General features: G+C 48.7%; 1 protein-coding gene across 7 annotated transcripts in view; it reads left to right on the top strand.

Annotated features, from left to right (window-relative positions):
• Positions 1-16,254: 16,254 nt before the first annotated feature.
• The window catches only part of Svil (supervillin), a 185,428-nt gene continuing 178,541 nt past the window's right edge, over positions 16,255-23,141 (top strand). For 2 of the 7 annotated variants that reach the window (XM_060380646.1, XM_060380643.1), the window contains exon 1: positions 16,255-16,393. The gene's annotated coding sequence lies outside the window, so the exon portion shown is untranslated. Of the gene's footprint in view, positions 16,427-17,157; positions 17,249-23,141 lie in introns of those variants that run through there. The other 5 variants (XM_060380649.1, XM_060380645.1, XM_060380648.1 and 2 more) reach the window with 3 other exon arrangements.

Below are 23,141 nucleotides of genomic sequence, written 5' to 3'. Positions count from 1 at the left end.
CAATATAAATGGTTACTAAATATATAATAATATGTATTACGTTAAGTTTAATGTTTATAAAGTAGTGTTTAATATATATAAAATTTGTGGAAATATGTATCCTCAATGTTGGTATTCATGGAAAAACTCTGGAAGGGTGTGTAAGAAAGTATTCCTAGTGGTTACCTTCTGGTTGTACGGTGTGTGGGCTGGTTGGTTTTATCAGCTCGACACAAACCTGGACATATCTGGGAAGAAGGAATCTCAGCTGAGGCATTGCTTTTATCGCATAGTTTGGTACTTTCTCGATTGATGGCTGCTGTGGAGGGCCCAGACATCTGTGGGTGGTGCCATTCCCAGGCAGGGGCCCTGCATTGTATAAGAACGTAGACTGAGCGTGCCACAAGGGAAAAGTTCTATGGGCTCTACTTCAGTTCCAGCCTCCAGGTTCCTGCGTTGATAAAAGATGTGATCTGTAAGATGAAATAAACCATTCCCTTCCCTAGTTGCTTTTGGTCATAGTGTTGTATTACAGCAATAGAAGCCTAAGACAGGCACTGTTCTACTCTTACTTCTGTTGCAACGACAAATGTCCTTACAAAATGAAATTTAGAGAAAACGGTTTTTTGTTTGTTTGTTTGTTTGTTTCGGCTTACAATCCCAAGTTATAGTCCTTCATTTGGGGAAATTAAGGCAGGAACTCAAAGAGCTATTTCATCACATTGACAGTCAAAAGGGCAGAAAAAGAAATGGCTCCTGGTTTGCTTTCTCTGATCTTGTTCTTCTCTACTTCACACAGCTCTGGGCCTCCGGCCTAGGGAATGGGGCTGCCCACACGGGTGGACTCACTTACATCAATTAACAATGTCGATATGGCCACGTAAGTATGTCCACAGGCCAGCCCGGTACAGGCAACCCTTCAACTGAAATCCCCCTCAGGCAATTATAGGTAGTGTCGGGTTGGCTATTAAACCAAACCATTGCAGGTGGCATAAGACAAATCAGTTCTTCTGTTTGAAGGTTTTAAAAACTCATGTAATACATTAGTAATTTTTTTGAGACAGGGTAGCCTTATATAGCCCAGGCTGGCCTCAAACTCAGGGTCCTCCTGTTTCCGCCTCCCAAGTGCAAGTATGTGTAACCACAGCTGGCTAGTATCTGTAACTTTTAAAGGATGCATCCTTATTGTTTCAGTTTCAATTCTCTGTGTGTGTTTATGTGGATATGTATATGTGCAATTGTCCAGAGAGGGCATACGGGTATCAGCCCTCCTGGAGGTGGAATTCTAGGCAGTTGTGAGCTGCTCTCTGTATGTGCTCTGACCCAAACTCAGATCCTCAGTAAGAACAGCATGTGCTCTTAACCTCTGAACTGCTGAGCCATCTCTTCGGTCCAGGTGCTGGCTGGGGAGATGCCTTTGTGGACAGCGCAAGCATTGAGAGTCTGAGTCTGGTCCCCAGTGGTGCGCTGTGCTCCCTGGAGGCTTATGCACAGTGGAACAGAGCAAAATCAAGTTTAAAGATGGGTTCATGAGAGCCACAGCAGAGAGCAGTGGGGCACACTGGAGCAGCGCTCTTATTTCCTGTTTGTGAATTAGCCATTGCCTCGTTGCAAGGCCTGGATGCCCATGGTTTCATGTGTCACGTGCCTGGGGGATTATGACTGGAATTGTTTGTTCCTGAGCTCTCTTCAAAATTAACCCTAGCAGGAGAAAATACTGTCATGTTAACTTCTCATTTCAAAAATGTTCTCTAGTTAGCAAATTTTTTTTTTTTAATTCTATTTTTGATGTTTACTTGTTTGCATTTTCATGGCTTTCAAACCACCAGGTTCTGGCCACAAAGTTCTATATAGGTGGGTAATAAGTTGACAAGGTAACATTTCAATTCAGAGACCAATCACTTAGATAAAGGAAGCAAAGGAGCCAGTAGTCCCCAGCCAGGGAAGCGGAACCCACCGTTTGATGCCAGGTACAGGAAGGTCCCACTGGGGCCTGGTGTTTCTTCCTCCTCATGTATCCTTTCCTGACACTCAAAGAGCTCAGTCTACACCCACCCCCCAAGATTCCCATCGCTGAAAGAGAAGTCTGGTGAGAAGGCTGTATGTGTTTTCAGACTCAAATTCACGAGATATCTGTATGAAAAAATGCAAATTCCTGAACACCGTTCATAGAAGGGCTGCCTGGTGCATGCTGGGAAAGTTTAGACCCAACCTGCCAGCTCCCTTTTAATTTTCCAGAGGATCCCAAGCACATATGGAGAAACAAACACTGGCCTGGTGTAGAGGAGGGACTTCCACAATGGTGGTGGGTTTTGCAAGTTAGTTAATGCAAGAAAAATGAATGATTGAAGGAGAAATTGGGACCCTGGTAATCCTCAGACCGCTGGGTCAAGAAGGTCAAGGAAGATAACTTTTGGAGTGCAGGGCAGCCTGCACTTCCTCCTTTCTTCGCTTTGTTCGCAACATGCTCTAAAGCACTGAGCACTCCTGATCTGTTCCCCTAGCCTACCCTCACCCTGGAAAACCAGGCTCCTGCAAGCAACTGTGCGCCCCTTTCCCCTTGTGGAAGCCCCACATTGAACACACCCACGTACCCGCGTCAGCACAAAACGTGGTCTTGCCCCAAAGAAAATAAAGGTGCTTATTCTGAGCCACGAACGAGTAACCAAGAGTATGGATTCAAGCTCTTGTGAATGACAAGGTAGATGGTGGCAGCAGAGTCGTGGTGACAGCTCTCTTCTCTGGGCTTCGGATATCCTGGAATATTCTTGGCCTTAAGGTTAGTGGAAGTTTTTTTTTTTTTTTTGGTAATTTTGTTGTTGTTGTTTTGGTTTACGTTTTGTTTTTGTTTTTGTTTTTTGTTTTTTTTTCTAGATAGGGTTTCTCTGTGTAGCCTTGACTATCCTGGACTCACTTTGTAGACTAGGCTGGCCTCTAACTCACAGAGATCTGCCTGCCTCCGCCTCCCTCAGTTCTGAGATTACAGGCATGCACTACCATGCCCAGCACTAGGAGAATTCTTACTTATTCCAAAACCTTTACTTAACAGTTACAAAGATGTGAGGTCAGATGCAGATGTTAACAGTAAATGGTTGTAGAGGGGACTAAAGTGAGCCCAGACTAATTCTCGGCTCTCACTATGCAGACTCCCGCCTTCCACAATCATGACATTAATCAGTTCTTCATCATAAACGTGGTTTCCCCAGAGCACTTCATTTCAATACCCCCCCCCACACACACATTTCATTGTGACCACACGCACACTTTTTTTTCAGGCAGTAAGCAACACCTTGTCCACTCTTTCAGTCCATGCTGTATAGTGATTTCCTCCAGATAAAGCCTTCCAGGCAAGGGTGTTCCCACACAGGAGATTTAAGAACACCCTAAAATCGACCAGACATTCTAGGACACCCCCCCTTCCCCGAGATTATATAAACAGTGAGGACTTCTGAGACACTCTCAGAGCTGTCCAGTTGCCCCTGAGTCCCACAGTGTGCTTTCGAGAGCTGTCACCCTTGCTGAGGTAGGGCTTTCGTGATGCAGCTCTGACTCATCTCTGCTCCGGAGAGCAACTCTCTCGCCTATACTATTCTAAGTAACCCCAATAAAACTCACTGGTTCACCAAACTGAACTTTGGTTTGTCACCGGTTCCCTATCTGGCATGAGTAGACATTTGTTCATGTCTGCCTAGGAATAGTGTAACACAACAAGCCCAAATAGAAGATAATCATCTGTTTTTCAGCTACTATATGTTACAACCTCACTTGAGGTCAAAGAAATGCTGCTTGATGTAGCAGAATCACCACAGAACGTCCGTGCTCTGTTACCCAGCCTCAGAGAACTCGGAGGCGGTGTGTACTACCACAAGAAAAATGAGGAGCCATCTTCCTGGCCCCCAATGTCTGGAGTAGAACACCCCTCCGCCTGCCATCTACCAACAACACCAGAATATGATATAAGGTACAAATAATCTTATGTTGTGCTAAGCCACCCAGCCTTGTTGTCGAGTTCTTATAGACCTGATAAGAACAAGGATGAACCAGGACCACCCGGAGAATCGAGGCTTGCTGCTTCCTGTCCACTCATGGTGGCACTGGCACTGAGTTAGATAGATCAGAGTCCAGACAACGGATCAAGAGTCACTGCCACATGTCAGCTGGACCTGAGGCTGGACCTGCTGTCCAGCTAACATCGCATGGTGTTCCATCTACTTCGCTTTCAGTGGCTGTAGCCCAAAGTGAGGTAGGCCTTTCCACATCAAACACTAATCAAGAAACCGCCACACAGACTCAACTATAGGCCATTCTGATAGAGGCAATTCTTCAGTTGAAATTTCTTCTTCCCAGATAGGTCTAGGTTTGTGTCCAGTTCAGAAAAACTGGCCAGCACACTCTGGAACCTCCATGCATGTCCACGTTAGTCCATTAAACTGTCCCCCAGGCTTCTTAGCTCATCTCCAGTAGATTTTCTCCTGAGACCAGTCGATGACTGGGCTTGCAGCTCCTCTTTTCCCTGTTAATGCAGGACTTTATTTATAGCTTAAAAACTGTACTTTCTGTGGTAAACCATAAGTCTCCCATGTTCCCATGTCTTTTCCTTCTCCTGCCTTTCTGAGGACAATTTACTTCACTTAACATTTTCCAATTCCTCCTTTGATTTTATCTCTGAGCTTCTAAAATGGACCCAACTTTTCTGCTGTCACTATTTGAGTCTCAGAAAAAAACTCAGCAGTGATGTTCCCAAGGCCGAGCTCACAACCTCTCATGATTTTCCTTGTCTACTTTGTTGGGATGAATTCATTCCCTGTTTTCTTGAGTTGAAAAAGCCAGAAGTGGATTGAGCATTTTAGTCAGGGTTCTCTCTCTTGATCAGTTTCTTTAGATGTACAGATTTTAGTAGGTTTATCCTATATTACATGTTGATATGAGTGAGTATATACCATGTGTGTCTTTCTGATTCTGGGACAGCTCACTCAGGACGATCCTTTCCAAGTCCTACCATTTACCTGCAAATTTCATGATTTCCTTATTTTTCATTGCTGAGTAATATTCCATTGTGTAGATGTACCAAAATTTCTGCATCCATTCTTCAGTTGAGGGCATCTGGGCTGTTTCCAGCTTCTGGCTATTACAAATAAGGCTGCCACAAACATGGTTGAGCAAATGTCCTTGTGTACTTGAACCTCTTTTGGGTATATGCCTAGGAGTGGTATGGCTGGATCTTGAGGCAGTGCTATTCCTAGTTGTCTGAGAAAGTGCCAGATTGATTTCCAGAGTGGTTGTACAAGTTTACATTCCCACCAGCAGTGGAGGAGGGTTTCCCTTTCTTCACAGCCTCTCCAGCATTGTGTTGTCACTCGAGTTTTTCTTCTTGGCCTTTTTGACATCAGAAGAAGAAGAAAACAGGAAACAAGCTAGAAATCTGCCACGGAGGGCCTCTGAAAGGCTCTGCCCTGCAGACTATCAAAGCAGATGCTGAGACTTATGGACAACTGTTGGGCAGAGTGCATGGAATCTTATGCAAGAAGTGGGAAATAGTAAGATCAGGAGAGGACAGGAACCCCACAAGGAGAGCAACAGAATCAGAAAATTTGAATACAGGGGTCTTTCCAGAGACTCATACTCCAACCAAGTACCATGCATGGAGATAACCTAGAACCCCTGCACAGATGTAGCCCATGGCAGTTCAGTGTCCAAGTGGGTTTCATAGTAATGGGAAGAGGGACTGCCTCTGACATAATCTGAATGGCTGCTCTTTGATCACCTCCCCCTGGGGGGGAGCAGCCTTACAGGCCACAGAAGATGACAATGCAGCCACTCCTGATGTGATCTGATAGACTAAGATCAGAAAGAAGGAGAGGGGGACCTCCCCTATCAGTGGACTTGGGGAGAGGCATGCGTGAAGAAGAGGGTGAGAGGGTGGGATCGGGAGGGGCTTATGGGGGGATACAAAGTGAATAAAGTGTAATTAATAAAAGTTTAAAAAAAGAAAAAGCCAGGAGTGCACAGTCATCCTTGCCCCACATCCCTGCCATTCTCCACGCCCACGTCACTCAATGATTTCACTTCCTCTGTTTCCAGAAGCTCCCAGTGCTCGTCTCTTCTGCTATCACTCCCCAGTGCCGAGCTTGCAGCACCCAGTCTACTGCATCCCTCAGTGACCTCCTCACCTGCAGTCAGCAGGGACTGTGGCCTGCCTATACATACATGCACACACACACTCACACACACACACACACACACCCAAAGTCTCCCTTTACTCTTGGAATAAAGACCCCGGTCCCCAACGTCTTCCCCACCCTACCGTGGTCTCCGGCTGCCTTGCCAGTGTTTTTTTCCCCCCCACCCTCAGTTTCTACATTCCAGCCATACCGGCTCCTTTTCTTTCTCCTCCTTTAAACAAACAAACAAACAAACAAAAAAACAAACCCAAACATTTTATTTTGAAATAATTTCAGACATACAAAAATGTTGCAAAAAGGACGCAGAGGTTTCCTGCATGCCCTTAGGCCAACTTCCCCAAGTGTGAGCATCTTACATAAGCATGGTGCAGCAACCAGAACCAGGAAGTTCACACCCTAAGGTGTACTACTCACTCATCTGCTCACATCCGTGGTCCCGTGTCAGGACCTCCCAGCCTAGAGCACCCCTTGAACTGCACCCAACCATGGCAGTGTGCACGAATGCAGGGAGTTACCTAACAGCACACTTCCCAGCTTGGGTTTAATCTGGTGTTTTCTTGTTTTGGAGTTCAGGAAACAGATTTTGGCAAGGATGTCTCAGAAGTGGCCTCTTGAGTACATTGTAACAGGGGAGCAGTTACCAACTGTGCGGTCACTGGTGATGCTGACATTGAACCATTGCTGGAGAAGCATCTTGCGAGCCTTGCCCTCTCTTTTGGTGGGAGAGAGATATTTTGGGTCTGTATAATCATTCTTTCTCTCATTATACATGGCACTAATTTTAGCAGCAGTTAATAATCCTCACATGCAATAATCATCGCTGGTACTGCCAAATGTTGGTTTTCTATTTCTCTCACGAGCCTCCAGTAATTCACTGAAATTCAGTTGATGCTGTTTCCTTCATGTTATTCACCCATCTAATACCACTGCGGACTAGTGCGATTTCACCTTTCTATCATTACATATATTGTCTACTCATTTGATCCCGTTTCTTTCTGTTGCTCTCAAAATCAATTTGCCACAAGGCCTTTAAACACACTGTCCTTTGAATGAGGAATAGCCTTTTAATCTCCCCACTTCCTCTGTCCTGGTTTCTTGGGAAGAAAACCTCTTCACAGCATTGGAAGGATGAGCCCCAGGATCAAGCAGAGTGTCTGAATTTCTGCATCACACTCATCTGTTCCCACAGAGATGACTGGTACACATGAGCAGGGAGACTTCCACCATGAGGAACTCAGATCTTTTGTACGGGACACCAAGCTGCTTGCTGGGCTCTGCCAGAGACTTTCTGTCACACGGGACAGAAAGGATGCCTGGCTTTGGCTCCCAGGAGGACTCATCTCCGGAACAAGACTCAAGCCTGTTCTTTAGAGGATCACAGTCTACCTGCCAAGGCTACCTATCTCCTGTTCAAGTGTCTTGGGACAGAAAATGTAGAATAGAGGGCAGCTGGCCACAGGGCAGGCAGAAACAGAAGGAGAAGGGGAGGGGAAGCTCTCTCCATCATATTTCCTTCCTCCTTCTCAAAGCCTTTCTGTGCTTCCCTCACAGTTCCTCTTTTGATGGCTCCTGTACAAAGGACTTTCTGAAGACTCCCGTACGCAAGGGCACACAACCCACTTGCCTGAGGTAACCTACAGTAATGTTCATCCAGGTAACCTACATTAACACATCCCTGGGATGATGCCTATTTGCTGACTACTCTTGGACACACACACACACACACACACACACACACACACACACGAGTCACTGGGAAAGAGGGAACCTCACTGAGGTATTGCCTGCACCAGACTGTCTGCGGCATATCTGTGGGGCATTTTCTTGGTTAATGATTGATGTGGGAGGGTCCTGATTTTCATAAGAAGGCAGCTGAGCAAGCCAGGGAAAATGAGCTGGTAAGCAGCCTTCCTCTGCGGTTCCTGCTTGAGCAGGCTTCCCTGGACGGACCGTAAGCTCTTGGCTGTAACACCCCTTACCCTCCCAAGTTGGTTTTGGTGTTTTTATCACAGGAACAGAAAAGCAAACTAGAACACATACCTGGGTTTAAGTCATTTGGTGGTGGTGGTAGGTTGTGAGCTGATGGAGGTATTCTGTGCCACTTTGGATTTCTCACTCTTGCAGTGATAAGTAATAATGTGTCACCACATGCCCAGAACACTGCAGACATGCAGTAGGTGTGAACTATTGTGCCAGTCAAAACAAACAGCCTTTCCTGGCAGTAGTAAACTATCTCTATATCCAAGTGTGATTGTTTTCCTCCTTCCTCCACTGTTTGTCACTGTTGGTGGCCCGGAGGTTCCAGGGTCAAGGCTGACAGGTGCACACTGTTGGAGAGTTGTTGGCCTTCATGACCGACACAAAGGACTTTGTAGAAACTAGCCCTGGCCATCAACACTTGAGCCAGCACTCACAAATGTCTCACCTCTCCTAAAAACTGTAAGCAGAGGCTGTCACATGGCCCCACCAGGGAGCCAAGAGTACAGTGGTACCATGTGCCCCAAAGACAGAGAGATGGGACATTTGGGGACACATCCTTTGCCAGAGGACATTACCCCAAATCTTCCCCGGTCCTCCTACCTCCACCTCTTCTCCTCTCTCCTTCCTTTTCTTTCTCTGGTAACAAAACCTTAACGTTGTTCAGGGTTCACCCCACACACCATTGCCAACCCCAGGGAAGCGTGGTCAGCACCCTTCATGTGGCCTTGCATAGGCCTGAGTGACCGGGCCCCTGCTGCCTCCCTGCTGGTCTGGTTCGGAGACAGGTATTCTGGGACTGTGGCAGGTGCTCTTGGGGGCTTTAGTGGTGATTTATGACTGTCTCCCCAAAGGGCTGGCAGATGTGATGTTTTTCCTTCTTGTGGACAGTGTCCAAAGCCTGGAACCAGAGCAACTATACCTGCCACTGGCCTGAGGATGACACAGAGAAACAGAGCCACCAGACCAAGGCAGTGTTAATCCCCCCCACCCCACCTCCCATGATGGCTGTCCTTGATTGTCAACTCAACTACATCTGGAATTAACTAAACCTCAAATGCTGGGCACACCTGTGAGGGATTTCTTTTTTTCTTAATTACAACGTTTCAAGTGGGAAGACCCACTTCTCATCTGGATCTCTGAGCTAGGAAGATCCACCCTTCCTCTGGGCCACACCTCCAGCTGGCAGTCTACAGAAAGAATACAGAAGAAGAAGGACACCTGCTCTCTTTGCCTTGCTTGCTGTTGATCTTGCTGCCAAGTCCATTCCTTCACTGGTGTTAGAGCCTACTTCTTTGGGATTCTGACATACACTGAAGACCAGTTGAGACACCCAGGCTAAAGGACTAAACTATTGGACTCTTGGACCTTCCATTGGTAGAGAGCCATTGTTGGACTAGCTGGACCATGGCCTATATAAGCCATTTTAGTAAATCTTCATATCTCTATCTATCTATCTACACAAACACACACACACACACACACACACACACACACACACACACATATATATATATATATATATATATATATATATATATATAGAGAGAGAGAGAGAGAGAGAGAGAGAGAGAAGCCTGACTAATACAACCACCAAGACTTCCTAATACTGCCCTTCACTCTTTCAGCCAGGATGAAGAGGATTTTGTTATGTTAGCTGAAAGTGGCCTAACTAATACTAATCCCTTTCCTGATGACCTTGGCAAAGACTGGCAGTGTGGAGTGATAGAATGGCAGTCTGGGGACAGTTGTCTCACATGTTTATAAAACCCTATAGATGGACCAATTTGGAAGTCTTCATGATGCCCTAAGGTATAACAACAGCAAACTTATTCACTTCCTACCCCTGAACAAAAACCTTGAGCCTTAAGCCCTGGCCCAGGGACACTTTGCTGGCTGAAGTGTGGTCTCCCAGGAAAGCCCTGCCCCTAGCCGTGGTGATTACCACAGATTTTGATCTCCTGCACAGCTTTTCTGCTGGTCCCCTTTGAGCAACCTGGAGGAATGCTCCTGTTGGGTTTAACTGTAAGCTTTAAGGACAATATTTTGGCATATTCCTGCCACTTTAGTGCAAGCTTCCTCTTGGTGGCACCATCCTAGCTGCTGCCCGAAGGCCATGTCTAGGCATGACCAGGGGGCCTTGACTGCACAATAAGCAAGCCTGTTGGCATCTTCCTCCATCATCTGATTTGAAGAGTATCAGGTTAGGGGCAGAGTGGACCCCTTACTCAGCATCCCAGAGAAAGAAAACCCTGCAGACCTGTGGCTGTGTGCTATTTTCTGGGTTTTTAAGCATTGTTACCCTGGGTACCAGCTTTCTTCTTCCTTGCAGGGAGATCTCTGGAAGAAACAGCATCATTGGTGCCAGGGGCTTTGTCCTCAAAGATGTTCAGGAAACTTTAAGACCACATGGACCACTGTCAATCACAGTGTCTGGGGCTGTGGCAGGTGTGTTAGTGTGGGCTCAGTGGGAAGCCATAGATTAGCTTTCTTTTGTGTTGGACAGTTGGAAATAGTGGGTTTTATACCGATGCTACTGCGAGTAGGGTGGCATTTTTACCATCACACAGTTGCTATCTTGTGCGCTGTTTGGGCCACTTTAGATACCCAAAGAGAGTAGTGTAACTTGGAGTATGCTTTTTCATAACCCCTTTGACCAGATGTGGCATTCTTCTGTGGACAGTGAGCCAGTCAGCCAGTCCCTGAGGGCAAGAGTCCTTTATCAACCTTAATAATGTTTGGTTAATGGCAAGCACAATGCTGTATCCCAGCCACATCCCACCTTCACCAGAGGCTACAGCAGGAAGGTCACCGGAGCTCAGGAACTCCAGGCCAGTTTGGGTTGCATAGTGAGATCCTTTCTCTTCAAGCTAACATACACAGTCCATTTCATTGTATGTCTCTCTTAGTAGCCAGGCTCCTGCTAATTGTGTAAATATTGTTGATAATAAAGTTAATGCAGGGAGTGGAAAATAAAATGGAACAGAGGAGTCTTCCTTGCATGTAGGGATTAAAAAGAAAATCCAGCCGACACCCACCTGGCTGAGTTTCAATGGCTGAGACAGGCTCAATTCGAATAATAACATCAAAGAATAGTTTGGCATACAGGAAGTTTTCACAACCACATTTTATTTTGCTCAACTCCTCCTGATCCTGCCTCCAAATCTGAGGAAGAAAGAGTCTGGAACCCATTTTTAAGTTTTGATGGAACTCATGCTTGTCCCAGCCTGATTTCTTTCAGATTCTACCCCTCTTACAAAAACAAAACATACCAACACAGTGACATTCATGACCAAGTATGTGTCTCTTGAAAAGCAAGACGATAGCAGCTGTCTTTTAAAGATTTTTCTCTTATAATGTTGGTTGTTTTCAGTTCACCTTATTTGTCTTCCTTTTAAAATTCTTCATCCACATTCATCCTGGGGTCCAAGTTTCAGTTCTTATAGTCTGTCCAGACCAGAATAACCAGTGCAATGAAAAACTATCACAGCAATAATATGTAACCTTTATTTACATGGCAACGTTCTTCAACAGACTCTGAACTTCAGGCTGGGGAGGAAGAACATTGCCTTCTGGACACCCGTGGGCTGGGTCTTTCTTCCCCATTTAAAGGCATCTAAGATGCTGAAAATACTTGGCATGACTATCAAGGTTGTAGTTTCCAAGGCCCACTTGTTATGTCCCCTTGTTACATAATCCTATCTCACTCTGCTCCTGACCCTGGCCTTCTAGCCTAGGCATTATCAAAGCTGGGACAGTGAACAGTACTTTGAGCACCACAGATGGCTCTGGGCTTTTTATGCAGATAAATAAAGGAGCAAGCGCTTCCTTTATTTCTGGGAAGCATACATAGTTTAGTAACACACTTGAAGCCTTGGACTGTTCAGGATGGAAACTGGCTTAGGGAGCCCCCAGGCACTGCACTTCTCACCCACGTCTGGGAACCTCAGTCAACACTAGCTCCTTCTGGCAGTGAACTGGGCCCCTCCCTCTGCTTTTCTGAGTTTTGTATCTTCTCGCTCCTCAACAGGCTCACTCCCTTCTTACACACTTGCATCTGTCTTCAGTCTGCAGAAGCACCATGGGGCCAACCTCCCGTTTGTATAGGGAACACGGTGTTTTAGTGTCCTCTCTGCCATTCCTTGATTAAAAGTTTGTCCCAGGCCATCTCTTTCCAGAATGTTCTATGCTTATATGCTTACATATATCCTTTGTGTTTGGTCTGGGTGTTCTTAAGTACACATTCTCTAGCTGCTTACAGCAGGGACACTCAGGCTTTTTAACCATGATCCACAAAAAGAAGCTCATTTGATGACCTAAGTAAACACACACACACACACACACACACACACACACACACACGGTCACTTACACCCTCTTGAAAACATCATAAACTCAAATACTTTATTCAGGATGCACTTTAATGTTTTTATTTCTAATTTTGCTTCATAAGAAATAAGATAAATAAAATAAGATAAATAACGGGCCAGGCATGGTGGTTCATGCCTGTATTCCCGTCACTCAGGAAGCTAGTAGTTTAAGGTTATCCTCAGCTTTGTAGTGAATTTTAGGCCAGCCTGAGGTACACGAAACCTTCTCTCAAATAACTAAAAATGGGTGTCGCAGGTGGCTCAGCAGGTAAAGCCACCCACTGTCAAACCTGACGGCTTGAGTTCTGTCTCCAGACTCCGCTGAGCGGAGGGGAGGGAACAGACTGGAGAAGCTTGTTCTCTGACCCACGAGTACACTGTGGCACAGCTGCCTTTCTGTGCGTAGACCTATAGATAGATTAATAAAATTAAAAAGAAAAAAAAAAACTAAAGGAGGAAGGAAGAGGTAGTGTGTAGCCATAACACAGATTTTAGGACCAGTAGATTAAAACACTCTGTCTCAGGAACCCAGAGGCCACAGAAGCCAAAGACCAAAAGACAATAGGAGGTGACTTAGGGGAGGACTTCCCCAAATGTTATTATAAAAATGGGGACTGCTCTAAATAGGAAATCTGTAAGTAAGTGCTAAACTTTACCAGCTACTCTGGATCTTCAAGCCTTGATCCATTCTTTAATGTGTTCATATAGTATATGCATCAATTTAATAATACATATATATATATTTGTATATATCCACATTTTTGAAGCATCTCGTATAAGTTTCAGATTTCTCAGAGTGGACAAAGTTCTTGTTCTCTGGGTGTTCACAGTAAACTTAGTGGAGGACACAGAAGAGTGAGCTGTGAACGCAGGCTGGCCCGTGTTGTGCAAGTGTGACAGGGCTCATGTCCAGAGCTGTGGGAGATAGTGGAGACCCTCAGTCTGGAAAGGGAGGGGGGCTTCCTGACCGTGCTGACTCACGTCTAGAAAGGTACAAGCATGCCTGTTCTGGAGCTTGGGGACATGGTGCCCTTGGACACACAAGGAGTCACACGTTTTGATGCCAGGGCAGACAGAGCAATCCAGCAGGCTAGGGCTAGCAGGCTAGCGTCCAGAAGCCCCAGGGGGAACCCAGGAAGGGGCTTAAATCGGGACAACAGGGCTTATTTGCAACACCACTGAAGGCGGAATGGGGAGGGTGTCTCCCCAGGAAGGGGCTTAAATCGGGACAACAGGGCTTATTTGCAACACCACTGAAGGCGGAATGGGGAGGGTGTCGGCTGGAAAGCCATTGTAGGGTAGGGGTCTTGCTAGGAGACTGCTAAAACCTGGATAGTGCAAATGACTTGAATGGCAGCAACAGTGGAGGGAGCGCAGAAAAGGGATGGCAGCTGGTAGCTTGAAGACAGCGAGGCGCAGAGGTTATGTCTGGAGCGGGTTTGCATTGCACTCCGGTGGGGGTGTACTTCCCATACTGAGTGTAGAGGGCACTGTGATCCAAGCCCCTCCCCCCATGCTGTCTTTGGGTTACTACTGCTATGATGAAACACCATGGCAAAAAGCAAGTTAGGGACAGAAAGACCTATTTGGCGAACACTTCCACATGTAGTTTACCAGTAAAGGAAGTCAGGACAGAACTCAAGCAGAGCTCCCGGAGGCGGGAGCTGATACAGAGGCCACGCGGGGCGCTGCTTACTGGCTTGCTCCTCTGGGCTTGCTCAGCCTGCTTTCTTATAGCACCCAGGACCCCCAGCCCAGGTGTGGCACCACTCACAATGGGCTGGGCCCTCCCACATGAATTACTGATTAAGAAAATGCCCTACAGGCTTGCCTGCAGTCTGGTCTTCCGGAGGCGTTTTCTGAGTTGAGGCTAAGACTGTAGCTCATGTCAAGGTGGCAGAAACTAACCAGCACAGACCTGAAACATGAGGAGGAACCTGGCTTGAAAAGGAAAGGGTTAGATGAAACCACAAAGAAAGATATGGAATGGAGGCAGTAGTCTGGAGCAGAGGCCTTGGGATGGTCTCCCTCTGACTTTGCTGAAGACAAGCCTCTGCTTAACCTGGCCCGTGCTCAACCCTCCCCCCTCCTCTCCTGTTTACACCAACCCCAGATTCCACAGGCACTCTCATATCCAAGCAGGAAAGAAGCTTCCCTCTGCTCAGTCAACAGAGCCAGGGCCTGTTGGGGTGACACAGGTTCCAGGCAGAGAGCACACTGCACAAAGGCGAGGCAGAGAGAAGGGCAAGGTGTCTAGAGTATGTAAGGAGGAGCTGAAAGGGCCCATTTGGAATTGCTTATTAGGCAAGGCACCCCACCCTCGCAGACTCACATGCTCATCTCCTGCAAATACATGGACTTGACTAGGCTGTTTCTTTACTGCATTTTCAGGCTTTCCAGTGTAAGGAGATCTCATCGCTTTGGGATGTGTGAGCCAGGTTCACAGGTCAGTCTAGATGGAGGGGCGGAACAGGGCCTTGGGAAGGAAAACCCTCCATGTCTTCTCTAGCATGACAGCATTGAAGTTCACAGCTATGGCCCATGTCCCTCCCACCTGGTCCGTGGAGATCCCAACCCTAAGTATCTCGGAATGTTACTGCATCTGCGACACTGTATTTAAAGGGGTGATTACGCTGCAACCAGGCCATAAGTTCCCGTAAGCGATCTGGACACTGAGAGTCAGAGGCAAGACCTTCTGTAGGCACGGGGAAGGGGGACAGAAGCCTTAGGAGAAACCAGGCTTGCCTACACCTTGATCTTGGACACCTGACCCCCGGAACTGCACGGTAATAAATACTCCGTGAAGCCCCGAGTTTGTGATATCTAGATAGGCAGCCCTAAACAAACAAATACATTTACTTTCTTTTGCCCTTATTGGGGCTGTTCCCTGTGAGCTAGGAGCAAACTCTGGAGAGAGAGAGAGAGAGAGAGAGAGAGAGAGAGAGAGAGAGAGAGAGAGAACTTAACACCCAGAGGAAGCGAGCAGGGATTGGAAGGAAGTTCAATTCTAACATTGTCTGCTCAAACAGAAATGCAACGTAATTTCCACATTTAAATTTATCTATCGCTCTGCTCTTCACTCAGCGTTTTCACAAACTAACTCAGCATCACCTGGGAGCTTGTGAGAAATGCAAATTGGCTGGCCCCGCCTAAAGACGGGGCGAATCAGCAACCCAATGGATGGGGAGGCGAAGGGCTGCAGTCTTGGGCTAATCGGTTGGAGAGCTCAGCCAGTGAGGTAGTGAGTCTTCCTGGAGTCCAGTGGTGGTGGTCGTGGCGGCGGTGGCACCGGTGTGACTGGACTTTGCACAGATGTGAAAGGCCTAGCAAGGTCGGTCTCCTTGGCAACCAGCCCGGAGAGCTACAGGCTGCAGCGCTCGCTTGGGCTGTCAGGTCTTACCCCTAGAATCGCTGGAAGCTCAAGCCTGCCGCTCCGGGACTCGGAGCTGAGTAGTGTCTCTGGCTCCCGGAAGCTTCGGGTAACAGAGCCCAGGGCCGAGGAGCCCCGGAGCAGCGGGGCGCGTGCGCGGAGCGCGTCCCCGGCCCGGCCTGGGCGGGAGCGCGCCCAGGGGGTGGGTCGCTCGCACCGGCTGCGCTGGCCTGGCGCGCCATCTGAGCCACTCAGAGCGCCCGGCGGCGGACACCCGGGGGCCCCACAATTAATACCCGGCGCCCGCCCGCCGCGCGGGGATTCGCGCACCGGCTGTTCGGGAAGGAGGCGCCAGGTCAGCTCCAAGCCCGCAGACCGCTCTGCCCCAGACGCTGCGCCCACCCGGAGCGGCGCAGACTCTGCCCGCGCGCTCCTGGAGAGCGAGCCGGGACCGAGGACGGTGCTGCGGACCCCGAGGGCCAGCGCGGACCTCGTCGCAGGCGCTGGGGCGGCAGGTGGGCAAGGCGACTGCGCCGGAGCGCGGGAGGGTGAGTGGGGTCGGAAAGTAGGGGTCTCTTGGCGGGGGTGTCGTCCGGGTCTGAGACAGGCCTTCTCTCTGAGCCGTTCTCTCGACTGGACCCCTGAGTTTCACTCTGGCCCTGCGGGGGGACTGAGAGTTCAGCTGCTGAAGTGTGTTTACCGCGGCGAGAGAGAGATGCAGGTCCTGGCCACTCCCCCACCCGGCGCCCCTGCACCGCTGGCTGCCAGTGCACCTGGAGCCTGCCCGGACCCGGCGTGTGACAGGCTCCCGCCCCTTCCTTCCGTTCCTTTAATTTAGGTAGACAAGAGCCACTGAGACGCGGGCACAAACTTACTTTGAACGCCGTAAACGCTGCTCTTCGGTGTTTTAAAGCTGCACGTGTGTGTTGTGGACGCATCGTGGTTTTTTTCGGGGCACTGTTGGAGGGGGGGGACAGCGGTTGGTGACAGGACTGGGCCTCACGGCCCGCAGAGGGGGCAGCTCTGGCCTTGCGTGCCTGTTCTGGGCGCAGGCACAGCTTTTAGGATCTGGCCCAGTCCGCCCCTACGGCCTGGCTCCTGCTCAGGAAGGGGTGTCCCTGCTTTGAGTTGCGCCCCACACTGTCCCCTCCTCGGCCCGGCAGAGGGCGCCAGCTCCCGATCACCGCCCGGGCCAGGGGAGGGGAGGGGATCTGCGAGCCTCCAGGTAAGGAGCGAAGTGAATCATCCCCAGGCGGGGGTGGGGTGGGTGAGCCAGGCTCCTGGCAAAGAGCCGCTGGTCGGGACGGTGGGGCTGCCGGCCTGCGGGAAGTCGCGATCCTGCCTGGGAGGCTCGGGGAGAACTTGGCAAGGTGAGGAGTGGCCGGGCGCGGGGGAAGCAGCCCCCAGCCAAGGAGCGCAGTCCTCGGGATGCCGCCGCCCCCCCCCCCCCAGGCGGGACCCGGGGTGGGTTTCCCGGCGGCCGGCGGTCCTGCGGGGGCGAGGCGGGAACCCGGAAGGCGCTGGCCCGGAGGGGCGGCGGGTCCCCAGGCCGCTACCACCCGGTGTTGTTTTAGCTCATGAGGTCCCGGGCGGGTAACAAAGGCACCGTGCGGCCGCCTATCCCACCCACTTCCGTCCCCGCTACCGAGCGGGGAAGGCCGGCCCTGTTTGGATTTTGGATTTCCGAGTTTCGGGGAAGTTAGGTGAGAGGAAAGGCGGGGAAGAGTGCTCCGAGGCCAGGGCGCACGAGCTAACACACTTCCAACTTGGCGATCTCCTCCCTCTCCCAGGCGGCTGAGGACTGCCCAGGCTCCCGAGCCCTGGGCCGCGCCTTGGCAGGACCTGGGAGGGTTTGAACCAGGCGCTAAGCGCGCCCTGCCTCCGCCTGCCCACGCCCCTCCCTCAGGAGTCTGCGCCTGTGCGGGCTCCACCGGGGCGGGACAGGACGGCGGTGCCTCCCCCTCAGCCGTCCTCCCCACCAAGCACCTAGAGAGTGGAGTCCCAGAAAGTGGGCATTGTGTTACTGGAGCCATGGGAGGAGAGGTTCCAGACCCGGGCCACAGTGTGGTCCGGCGCAGGGTTAAGAAATTTGTGTAGGACTTGATGAAGTCAGCTTACCACGGTTGCCACTTGGTTCCCACCATCCCATCGCTCTCTCAGTGACCAGGGTCACTCTGAAGACCCTAGCACAGGCAGTCATTGCAGCTAGCTTAGATGTCGGAGGAGGTCCTGTGTGTCTTAGGACCCGGACCTGAAGGGAGGAAGTGTTGCTGAAGAAAAAGCAGTCACACTGTGCTCGGCCCCCGGGGTCAGTGCCTCCGTCTCCTTTCACATCACTCAGCGTGAGCTCAGTCTGCTGTTGGAAGGGCGGGGCTGTCTTTGAGGACCTGCGTGATACTTTCAGCCTGTGCTGATCCTGGCATCTCCCCACTGCCTCCTTCAGAAGGTGGCTTTTGAGAACTGAAGGTTTAAGAGGCTGAGGGGTCAACAGGTTAAGGCAGGTGGGTCCTGCTCTGTGAGGGGTGTTGAGGGCTCGCTGTTGTCTGAAAGGCCGTTTCTGAGGCAGCTCTGCTTGCTCCGGTTTTGTTGTTTTGAGCCAGGGTTTCAGCTGTATCTCAGGCTGGCAGAGCTCACCACAGTCCCGGTCTCCGCCTCCTGACGGCTAGGGGTTCAGCTAAGGAGGTTTTCGGAAGCCGATAAATCCATGCTGTCATCCTGGTCACGTTTGATCTTTTTAGAGGTTAAACTTCTTCCACCAATGCACCACCTCAGCGACACCAACTTTTTGTAAAGCGTAAGGAATGCTGCAGGAAATTAAATCTCGAAAAACAAGCAAACCTGTGGAAGTACAGGACAGTCCCGTTAGAGGACCAGGAGTCACTGCCTCTATGGCATCTTACCGGGTGGACCTGGGGCCAGTAATTCTCCCTGGTGCAGAGCCCTCAGCCCCTCCCTGCATGACATGGCCACAGGCCTGAGTGTGTTCAATTAAGTGAGAGGCGCTTTGGAAGTTGCTTTTCCTGACTGATTTTTTTTTTTTTTTTTTGTAACACACTCCTTTCTCCTGAGTTTCCTTTACAAACCTAAGGATATGCTGTCCGCATTGTCTTCTAACTCCAAACTCATGTTAAGATACAGGACTTAGAATGCTACTTAGAATGTACGGCTTTAAAAAGAGAGTGAATCTAGAGTGACGCTCTTGGGCTCGGGATGTCTTGGTGCTGTGCCAGCCTTGGGGACCCCCCTGGGTAATGAGTGAAGGCCTAGGGTGTGGAGTCACAGGGGCTGGCCTCAGGCTGCATTCACTGCTGATGCTGCCTTAGCCAACTGCTCAGCCCCTCTGAGGTTCCTTGTCTTCCTTTAAGGTGGGGATAATAGTAGTCTAGCCTGATTTCCAGCAACAGGGATAAAAAACGAGATCATATAGATCTATCTATCTATCTATCTATCTATCTATCTATCTATCTATATCTTGGCACGGTGCCCAGCACATAGTAGCTACTCAACCAACCAGTGAGATGTAAGAACAGCATTCTACTGCCTTCTGGTTGTGTGTCATCTAGATAGGTAAAGAAGGCCACAGTCAATAGCTTGCTCAACCTCTCCCCTCCCCTTTCTGTCAGTTCTTCAGTATTGAGCAGTGAAGGATTTGTCTTCTTTGTCAGCAAGCTAAGGGTGGGGAAGGCTGCTGGTGATGGAAACTTTGTCCACTGGCAGGAGGAATTTGCAAGGGCCTCCGGAACTATGAGGCTTTCCTCCTGGCTGTGCTGCTGTGTAATTTTGTGGCTAGCTTTCCAGTCATTTCCCTTTCCTTTAAACTTAAAGCCAGTGTCCAAATTACCAACAAGACAAGACTTTAGAGAAAAAAAACCCCAAACAACTTAAAACTGAACTGAGAAAAGGAAGTACGTGTTCTTTTGACCATTTAATGAGCCATCTATAATACTAAAGAAAAAAAGCTGCTTCGTTGAAAATTGTGCTGTCCCAGTCTTGAAAAGAGGGACCATTTTATTTGGAAGAGGTGTTTTTTTTTTTTTTTTCTGAGTCTTTTAGTGTGTTGATGTGGAGAAAGGGGAGCCTGAGCTCTCCTGTCAGCCATGCTTCCTCAAGTGTGGTAGACTGCATAACCTGAACATGGCTGTGCTTTGAGAAGCTGCTGGGGAAAAAGGCATGCAGGGGTGAAGCTGAACAAACACGGAGCAGCCAAGGTGTTTCTTGCACATGAGGAAACACTGGGAACGCTCTCAGCTTCATAGAACTAAGTGGAGAAACGGTCTGTCCTGCTCTCCTCTTCCGGCCCCTGTGTTCTGCGTGCTACACCTTCATCTCTCAAACGCTGAGAGGACAGAAGCCTGTCAAGTCATTCACAGCCGGAATCTCCTGTCTGTGGTGTAGATGGGGGGGGGCTGCCACTGTGCGGGTTCCACATTTGGACAAGAAATGTAGCTCTCTCCCACACTGGAAAGTGAGCGGTCCCTGGAGCGGGCTGAGGGGTATAAAGGTTAGAAGGAGGGCCCCCTCCCTTCGCCCAGGGCATGCGCCAGGCCTGTGCAGGGCTGCTGCTTCCTTTGTGGGGAGGATGAACAGGCAGTGTTATTCTGGATCACATAGCAGCCTGTTCCAAAGCCTCTTGCATTCCCCAGCTGCTCCACCACATCTGCGCATAAGGGAGAGAGCTTGCCAGCTGCCGGGACACTGAGGTTCCCCTTACTGCTTTTGTCCGCTAACGGAGAGGACCGTTGTCAGTACGCAGCCTTTTAAATAGCCTCGCATGTTTCTGTAACATCAGGGTATTCCAGGCAGCTTAGAGTTTGTCAAGACAAGACTCAAAAGCAAATGTCACAACCTTTTTTTTTTTTCAAAGTAATTGTTTTAAAGATTTAATTTTAATTTTTTTTTTTTTTTTTTGTGTGTGTGTGTGTGTTGTATGGGTATGTACATTTGAGTGCAAGAGCCCAAGGAAGCCAGAAGAGTCTTAGGTTCACTGTCTTAGGATCTGTCTGGGTAAGTCTTAAAAACAAATGTCACATCTTTTTGTTTGTTTTGTTTTGTTTTTTGGTCAAAGTAAGTTGTAAAGATTTAATTTTTTAAATTGTGTGTGTGTGTGTGTGTGTCTATATAGGCATGTAGGTGCTCCCAGAGGCCAATAGAGGCATCAGATCCCCTGGAGCTGGAGTTAACAAGTGATCTTGAGGTCCCTAACATAGGTGCTGAGAACCAAACTGGGGTCCTTTCTTCTCTATCTGCTGAGCCATCCCTCCAGCCCTTCAAATTAGTTTTAAAGGATAACTGGTATGTCTAGTGTTTCAGTGTTTAAAACATAGTCTGATTTATATATCGTTGATAAATAAGACACTAGATCTAGCATTAGAATTACATGTTTGTTTGTTTAAACTTGCCATTTAAAAAAAAAATCTGGCTTAACTCTATACTTTGGCCCAGGGCAGTGGTTCTCAGCCTTCCTAATGCTGCAGCCCTTTAATAAAGGTCTTCATGTTGTGGTGACCCCAACCATAAAATTATTTTCTTTGCTATTTAGTAACTATGATTTTGCTTCTGTTACAAATCTTAACATAAATATCTGATATAGAGGATATCTGTTTTTCCGATCCTAAAGGGTTGACATGCACAGGTTGAGGACCACTCTTGGGAGGAGTGGAGGAGTAGGTTAATATTCATTGTGTGTAGTTCTCATGGAATTGATAGACCTATTGTATTTTGACAAAGAAACCATGTACTAATAAGGGAAGGCCTGTTTTCAGTGAGGAGACACTTGTCACCATCTGAGCCCCCGTGCCAGCTAGCGGTTATCCATCTTTGTTAATATGAACTGTGAGTTAAGGACCTTTCAATACTCCAGTCTCAGTCACAGTCTCCTGTGGGACTGCAGTTGGCCTTCATCGCTTTCGTTCTGTGAGAAGTTATAAAATGGATGTACCCCGAGCCCCCTAATTCCGGGTCTCACTTCTAGAGCTCTTGTCTGTTGTCACTGAGTTAAACCCTTCAGTTGTCAGCTTTTCCAGCCACCCCTCCATGGCCGCCTGAACACGTCCACACAGCTTCACTTTATCTGGTCCCGTGAGGTTGTGGTTTTTAGTCCTGCAGCCATTTTTAGTTGGTTGTCTTGTCATTTGTACTTGAGGTTGTTAAGAGTGCCCAGCCTGGTCCTAGGGGCTGATGAGGACAGGTCTCATTTCACAGAAGAAACTGAGGCTTTTGCATGTGATAACCAGCTAGGGCAGGACTGCAAGAACCTGACTCCATATCCAGCCCCTCCCTAGCGAGGGGTTGGAAGGATCAACTCCTCAGAACTTTAATCAGGTTCCTGCTCTGAGCCTTGTGCTTATCCTGGCCACAGTGACCCTGTCTAATACACACAGCCCTCCTTTCGGTTACATGTGTGTATGCTTGCATGCACACAGAGACCCATTGCGCCTACTGGACCCATTTTCTTTTCTTACCCACTCCAACATCCTTCAGAAATGACATCACATTTATAGCACCAAATGGTTAATTTCTGTGCAATGGTTTGGATGCTGCATATTTCCTGATGGTATTAGAAATAGGCAGGAGGCCAGAATTAACCTGGCCTCTGCTAGAGGGATGGCTCAGTGGTGAGGAGCCCCTCTCTCCTCTTCCAGCAGACCTGAGCTTGCTTCTAGCACCCTGTCAGTAGTTCGCCACTGTTTTTAGACTCCATCTCCTGAGATTCCAGTGCCTCTGGCTTCTGCTGGAACTTGTACTCACATGCACACACACACACACACACACCCCTACATGTAATTAAAAATAATAAACATAAATCTTAAAAAAAAACATATCAGCAACAACAACAGAATTAACCCAGCCCATCCTTTCCATAGAAGGATGGTTGGAAAGTAAGCCTGTTTCTTCCTGAGTCATATGCTTTACCCTCTACCCCCATGCTGCTCAGTAGTTGGAAACAACACTCCTTTCTTTTCCTGTAGGTAGAAGGTGACAAGCTTTAAGGTGCAGGCACAGAGGGCACCCTTTGGCTCAATACTTCCCGAGTACCCTGGGGAAGGGTATTCCAGGCAGCTTAGAGTTTGTCAAGACAAGACTCAAAAGCAAATGTCACAACCTTTTTTTTTTTCAAAGTAATTGTTTTAAAGATTTAATTTTAATTTTTTTTTTTTTTTTTGTGTGTGTGTGTGTGTTGTATGGGTATGTACATTTGAGTGCTCTTTGCACACACACCTTCCCTTCTCTCCCTCATCCCTGGATGGACCCTTGTTTCCTCAC

Source organism: Meriones unguiculatus, chromosome 3 (assembly GCF_030254825.1).
Source record: "Meriones unguiculatus strain TT.TT164.6M chromosome 3, Bangor_MerUng_6.1, whole genome shotgun sequence".
Taxonomy (NCBI): Eukaryota; Metazoa; Chordata; class Mammalia; order Rodentia; family Muridae; genus Meriones; species Meriones unguiculatus.
Note: the sequence above shows the minus strand (reverse complement) of the source record. Positions and strands in the feature narration are given on the sequence as shown.